This window comes from Calliopsis andreniformis, unplaced genomic scaffold (assembly GCF_051401765.1).
Source record: "Calliopsis andreniformis isolate RMS-2024a unplaced genomic scaffold, iyCalAndr_principal scaffold0022, whole genome shotgun sequence".
Lineage (NCBI taxonomy): Eukaryota > Metazoa > Arthropoda > Insecta > Hymenoptera > Andrenidae > Calliopsis > Calliopsis andreniformis.
The window spans coordinates 2,137,694-2,143,693 of NW_027480432.1; positions in this window are offsets into that span (position 1 = coordinate 2,137,694).

Here is a 6,000-nt window from a genome sequence, read left to right on the forward strand (position 1 = left end):
AAGGATTATGCACGCGGATTTAACTGATGAATCACATTGTCGTCTTGATTCGCGGTGGCGTTAATTTTCGACGCTGCTCTGGGAGCCGCGTCGCCCTTGCGTGCTCGGGCGGACAAAAGGGGGTGGAACGATCGCGTTTTGGAACTATGGGACCAGTCCTGGAAGAGTCTTTCTCTTTTCTAAGGGCCCTCGGATTTGGGATTTTTATTTTCGAAGGTTTAGGGGTTGATATAATCTTATTGCTACTTACGGGTAGATATTTCATATATCTTGAGGCTTGAGGGTTGTTTGAGTTGAACTTAGAAAAGTTTTTCTGAATATAAATTTAGCTAGCATTAGTAAAGTTTAAGCTTACAATGGGAAAACACTAAAAAGAAGTTATTTTTTGTACACGCCGTCTTCGCTGGAAATAGAAATTGTATTTTGAAGGCCTCAATTAAGATTTAACCTTAAATTTTCTGAGCCTGGGAGTCGTGTCATCGTTTAGCTTCAGGGGTAGAGAAGTTGGCCAGGCAGTCCCGCTTCGGTAATAGAATCGGCGAGCGTGTTCGTTATAATTGTCTCGCGTAATCCAACCAACGATGGGAACGTCGTATACGAACACGTGTAACCGGTGATTTTTTCCCCTAAAGAGGCCGCAAAAAGCGAGGATCTAACGAGAACAAGGGAACAAGATACGGCTAGAGCGGCGATAAATCTCGGTGGACGACAAATTACCGGCGGCAATTAATCGACGAACCTTCCCCGATGCTTATTTGGAGAACTTGTCCCGCTTAATGCGCCGTAATGAGTATTCGAGATTACGGCAATCGAATTCATCGGCAGTCGCAATAATTTATGACCGATGCTTCTTTAGGATACTCGCGGCGAGCCATCCCCCTCGGCGTGGCTCGCTCTTTCTCGCTCTCTCGACGCCCCTCTCCTTCTCCATTCGTCGAGCAAACAATTTCCATTCGTTTGGAAAGGTTTCTAATCCGCCAACACATTGGGTCGACGAGCAAAGCCAGAATTAACCGCTCTTCCTGCTTCGACCTACCGCGGCCGATCTCGGGGCTTATTAATTTCGCCAATAACGCCGCGAGGGTGCCTCCTCCGCACAGATGGCGTATCACGAGTCAATATACTTTTCCGCCACGAAACCACCCCCTGTCGAACACGTGACGGCCGAATTCTCGCCACGGTAATCAGTCCTTTGACCTGTGCCTCTCGCATATGGTTCCGCAACCAGTTACTCTTTCATCATTCCTCCTGTGATTCTCTCGAAGGGAGGGTTGGGTTTATTGTGCTCAGACTTTTAGCGTAAAACCTCGGTTTTCGTTGAGACCCAGATTTCTGTGAACTCTTGTTCTCTGTTAGAAAGAAAATATAGTTTTTTGGACCCCTCTTTTCAACTATGACTCTCTCGAAGGGACAGCAGAATTCCCTGGTCGAAATTTATCGCAGAATCTAAGTTTTCTTTAGAATCCAATTTTCTACCCCTTCTCGTAACATCTAATTTCACTTATAAATCTTCTAAAACTTGAACAAGGTTTCTAGAGTCCAGATTCCAGACTAAATCTAAATTTTCTCAACGCTCCACTTTTCCATGGCCCCTCGCGACACCTCAGAGTCTATATTTCACGCAGATCCCACGGGCCAGTCGTCGCGCCTATTTATACGGCATAAAGCATACTCGAGTTCTCGCGAGGAGCAGCCAGAAGAAGCGGAACAGGCGAAGAGGAGGATGACGATGAAGAAAACGAGAGCGAAGACGGCGGGGGGAGCAGTGGGGTCGATGGTTCTGGCAGAGTCAGGACACGATCGCGGAGCATGGACCCAGGAGAGAGAGTGAGAGAGATCGGAATAAAGCTGATGTTAGGTGTGTACACGCGCGCGCGCGCGAGTACGTAGCGGGTGGAACGAGACGGATGCAAAAGAGACGAGAAGAGGACCGAGAGGGAAGAGCTGGAGGAAGGTGTGGTGGAGAGGAAGGAGGAAAAGAGGGCGAGAGAGAGAGAGAGTGAGAGAGAGGAACAGGGCCAGAGAGGAAGACGAAGAGAGAGAAAGGAGAGGACAACCCCCTCTTCTTCGCGGGTTGACTCGAACGCCGGCGATATCTCGACCAATCAAATCACGCCGCGGGCTCCGCCTTTTATCATTATTTTACTTGTTTTCCCTTTACTTCACCCTCATTGGATGACATTCTCTGGGCCATTTCGCGGTGCAAAAAAGATACCCGCGCCCAGCCGGCGACTCCATGCTTCCCGCGGCGTCCTTCGGTACCCTTCTGGTACCCTCCTTGGTTCACGGACCACCTCCAACAGAGATCGTCTCTCCTCCGCGCTTCTATACACTCGACCAGCTTTCCACGGATTTCCACCGCAGATCTTGCGCTCCCTACGCTACCGAGCGCGATTGACTCCAAGTCAACCGATCAATAGTCGCTCCATCCACGTTCTACTGTAGTCCGAAAACAACTCTCAAAGGCTCTTTAAAAGATGCAAGGAAAAGCCTCAGTAATCGATGGTATCTCGGTACCCCAACACTAATGCTAGTTTTATTTAATTTGAAGCTTAGATTCTAATGCAATTAAGAACATCGAATAGTAGGTATACTCAAACACTAGGATGTCATAATTTAGGTATGTGTTCTCAGATTTTTAGGGACATTTTAGATTACTGGGACATTTCACAGTTTAAGTCTTCTGGCACTACGACATGTACCTCTGTCCCTCTCAAAAATATTCCTATAACTCTGTAACTCCTGGGACATGTATAACACCGTGACAGGTCCATCTCGTTTTCCCCGAATTCCGAAACGCCAGATTTTAGATCGTGGGAACCAGACGATCGGTGGAACCGTTCGAAACTCGTGCTCGATTCATCGACTTCGTGATCCCGGGCGATGAAAGCGTCCACAGTATCCGCGGATAAATTCGTATCGATTCGTCTAGCCAGGCCGTGATTGACGTGCTCTTCTCGTCAAGGATTACGCGGTTCGTTGGTCGGAACGAACAGCTTGGAGGGCCGAATGCGTGGACAAACACGTCGGATAGACAGTGGTCGATGGACACTTGGCAAACCGCGGCCCTCAAAACCTAGCGAAATGATCGCTCCCCAAATGAGGATACGGCAATTGCGATCGATCCAGTGCTGGAATTGCGGAAATAAAACTCTGGTGCACGCGTGCAGCGTTTCATCGGCCCCTCTGTAATAGCGGCACGCGATCTCCTCTTTCCGTGATAATTGACACCCTCGACGAGGAGCAACGATACTCCTCGGCCAGCCTACGCTGCAATTTGCATCCGTAAGTCCTCGCGAGCCTCCAGACAATTAAGCATCCCGCTCGGAAGCGAGATCCACGGTCTCGAGGACAATCGGTGCTCGCATTTGCACTGTCGCGACGTTAACGCGCTGTTCACGACCGCTGACGAGCTCGAACCTGTAATTCACCAGAGAATAAATTCCCTGGGGTGGACCCTGCTCGTGGGCCCAGAAAAAAAGGGGACTCGGTCGCACCTACGTACGTTTGATCTGCCATTGCGCTGCATTGTATGTATATCGGCCAGTGTAAACTGCTGGGCCGAGGAGGAACAGTCACGTGGAGTTAGGTGGAAGAACAATTCTGAAGGAGGACAGAGGGAGGGGGAGGCCAGGTCCGGGTTCCTCCGGGAGATCGCTGGGGAGATGACGGTGTGATGGTTTAGGCTGGTCTGGCTTATCAGTAGATAGTGGTCTTCTGTGAATATTTGCTTATTGTGGATTGGGGACTTGATGAGAGGAAAGAATTCTTGAGACATGGTAAAAAGTATGAGTAACTTATCTTTAACTTAGCAAGGATCTGTTTGGTAACCCTAGAATAATAATATTAATTGGTTTTACGAAACTAGAAACCATGGTACACAAAATTTAGGATCAATTTTAATATCAAGTGCAGGTATAAGTTCATTTGGCGCCTTTTGTAAAAATCTATGAATACAATCCAAACACTTACAGAAATATTAATATACAAATGATCTCAGACACCGCTAAACATCCTCCAGCTTCCAGTAAACTGCATCGACTACCTCGTTGCCACTTGTCGAGTGACAGGAGCAGAGGTCAAAGTGCATGGGGTCGAAATTTGAAATTTCCTGATATGGAGAGGCAAAGCGTACGGAACCGGATAACGATTTGTTCGAAAAGCAATATAGCGGGCCATCGGCGGGGTCGAGGAGTGTGAGGCGAAGGAAAGCGAGAAGGACGAGTAGGATGAGTCTACGGGAGGGACGCGTGGGGTGCCCTTTTCCTGAAATTTGCATGAGGTATTAAAGCGCGGTGGCTGCGTTCACCAGCGGAGTTCCTGTTTGCCGACACCGAATGCCGAGGATCAAAGGACCTCTGGCAGCCTGGCGTCTCTCTCCCTTCAGGGACAAGCGGTGGCGAACGGCAGGGAGCGAGTAAGAGAGCGAAACGGAGCGAAGGGAATCGTTGGCAGCCTTTGCCTCTGAGGAGCCCTGCGACAGCCAACTTGGGTTATTCCGACAGGGCCTTTGTCGTTAAATCGTCGATCCAGCGACAACTGATTTCCTCTCGCGGCATAGGGACTCGAGGAGATTACGCTTGTCGTCTCGGCTCGTCGACATATCGCCCCGTGATGCTCGGGTCTCGAGGATCAAGAACGAGGAAGGAGCGCACGCTAGTTCCCCGCTCGATTATCATAATTGCCCGTTAATTAAAGAATTTATGCCTTTGCCTGTCGGCGGGCCCCAGGCGCCGTATCGTTCGCCAATTTCACGCGCAATAAAGTCGTGGGAGGAATCTAGCGCGCCAGGGCACCTCGGCGCGCGTAACTCGCGCGATCATCGAGCCTCCAGATGCTCTGGCCGCCTCCGTTTGACCGCTATTTCTCCGTGGAAAAGACGAATGGCCGACGGATCCTTGGACGCAACGACCGCGGACCAACGATATTCCAGGAATGTTAACGCGCGTAATCATATTCTCTTGCTCGCATCGTGCCCCGTAAAAACGTTAGCTGGCAGTGATGTATGCCGGCGGGGGCACGCATCGCATAAGTAAGGAGGGCCTTGGGCCCATTCATCAGCTAACGGGGGGAATAGGCCCACGAACCGCTGCCCCCCCGTCCCTCTGCGCTCTGCTCCTCTTTCGAAGGGACACTTTGTTGCGTCTGTCTCCTCCGTCTCGGCCGAGCCCTTCGTTCGGGAATTCGTCAATCAACATATTGAGAGGTAGACTCGAGGCTTTAGGGAACTGGAGCGATATTTGTCGACGGCTCTGCTCGCTACGTGGCGAGCAGAAGATGCTAGAGGATCGTAAACTAGGCTCTCTGGCTTCTAAAGTCATTACTACTTTGCCGACCAATTAAACGACCTCTGATTGGTGGCCAGTGAAGCGTGACATGAGCACGATCATATACAGTTATAGCACATCAGACGCATGCCAGTATCGATGTGCCAGTTGACCTCTGAGGGACCTGCTTAACTGCGATGCTTGCGAAACGTTGGGACAAAATTTCTATTGGGTATGGCTAGCATCCGGAAGCTTTGAACTGTAATAACCCTGCAGTAAAGGATCTTTATGGGTGCCCTCTTGTTTATGCGACTACCTGCAGATGAGTTTAGATGAAGAATTGCTACTATGAGGTACGAGCGTGTTTCTCAACGGTGATTGTAGAAGCTTCCTGCTTAACACACTGCTGTTAATCATCCTTGTATCTTGGGTATTGCATTCCCTTTATATAATAGTATCAGATCTAACTTCAACTGACTCCTGTTGTAGCACCTCTCCAGGTCTGTTCTTGTTCTCTGATGCTGTCAACTCTTCTGGTTCATGATATTCCCAGATATTATATTCTGCTTACCAAAAATTTACTACGATATCAAGTCAGAATTTACCTTTAGTATAATAGCACTAGTCCTCTAGGCTTATTCCTGCTCTCTAATAATATCAACTAGTTTCTATATTCGACTACAGGTCAAAACTCACCCTCCGGCAGTAGCACCTCTCCAAGTTTATTCCTGAC